The sequence below is a fragment of the Struthio camelus genome, chromosome 3, assembly GCF_040807025.1.
Source record: "Struthio camelus isolate bStrCam1 chromosome 3, bStrCam1.hap1, whole genome shotgun sequence".
NCBI classification, from domain to species: Eukaryota; Metazoa; Chordata; class Aves; order Struthioniformes; family Struthionidae; genus Struthio; species Struthio camelus.
Genome location: NC_090944.1, coordinates 708334 through 709339, shown reverse-complemented (window position 1 = coordinate 709339; position 1006 = coordinate 708334). Strand labels below are relative to the sequence as shown.

At 74.7% G+C, this 1006-nt stretch overlaps 1 non-coding gene across 1 annotated transcript; it reads right to left on the bottom strand.

The window, feature by feature from the left end:
* Positions 1 to 287: 287 nt before the first annotated feature.
* On the bottom strand, positions 288 to 451 carry LOC138066936 (U1 spliceosomal RNA). The gene has a single exon (XR_011140646.1). It is a non-coding gene; the product is annotated as a U1 spliceosomal RNA (small nuclear RNA).
* Between the last annotated feature and the right edge of the window lie 555 nt (positions 452 to 1006).

The window sequence follows — 1006 nt, the reverse complement described above, 5'->3', positions numbered from 1 at the left end:
GGCTGCGGGTGCGGGTGCGGGTGCGGGTGCGGGTGCGAGGTGTTGGAGAGCAGCTGTGCAGGGCAGGGCCCGGGGGTGGTGGTGGGCAGGAGGTGGCTGAGGGGTCAGGAAGGGGCCGTCGGGGCCAAGGAGGCGGAGGGCAGGGCGTGCGGCGCTGGGCGGAGCGCTGCCCCCGGCGGCGGCTGGAGGCGGCGGCTCGTTGCGGGGCGCCCGCCCCGGCCCCGGGCTGCCCGCCCGCCCCGTCCGTCCGTCCGTCCGTGTGTCCGTCTGTCTTTGCACGGGCCGGCCAGGGGAGAGCGCGAACGCAGTCCCCCACTACCACAAATTATGCAGTCGAGTTTCCCGCATTTGGGGAAATCGCAGGGGTCAGCACACCCGGAGTGCAAGGGATGAGCCTCGCCCTGGGAAAACCACCTGCCTGATCATGGTGTCTCCCCTGCCAGGTAAGTATGCCCCGCCACCCCACGCCGCCCCACAACAACCCCCGCCACACACACACACCCCGCGCACACCCACAGCAACACCCCCGACCCCGACACCCGCCCACGCCCCGACCCCGCCCCGCCGCCCCGCCGCGCCCCACGCGCGCCCCGACCTCCCGCCGCCCCCCGCCCGCCCCGCCTCGGCCCGCGAACACCGCTCCCGCCGGCCCCCGCGACGCCTCATCTGCATGGACACGCCCCGCACCGCCCCTCCCGCACACGCACCGCCCCCCAGCCCAGCTCAGCCGAGCCGAGTCCAGCCGAGTCCAGCCCAGCCGAGTCCAGCCGAGTCCAGCCGAGCCGAGCCGAGTCCAGCCGAGTCCAGCCGAGTCCAGCCGAGTCCAGCCGAGCCGAGTCCAGCCGAGCCGAGTCCAGCCGAGTCCAGCCGAGCCGAGTCCAGCCGAGTCCAGCCGAGTCCAGTCCAGCCGAGTCCAGCCGAGTCCAGTCCAGCCGAGCCCAGCCGAGTCCAGCCGAGTCCAGCCGAGTCCAGCCGAGCCGAGCCGAGCCGAGCCGAGCCGGGAGAG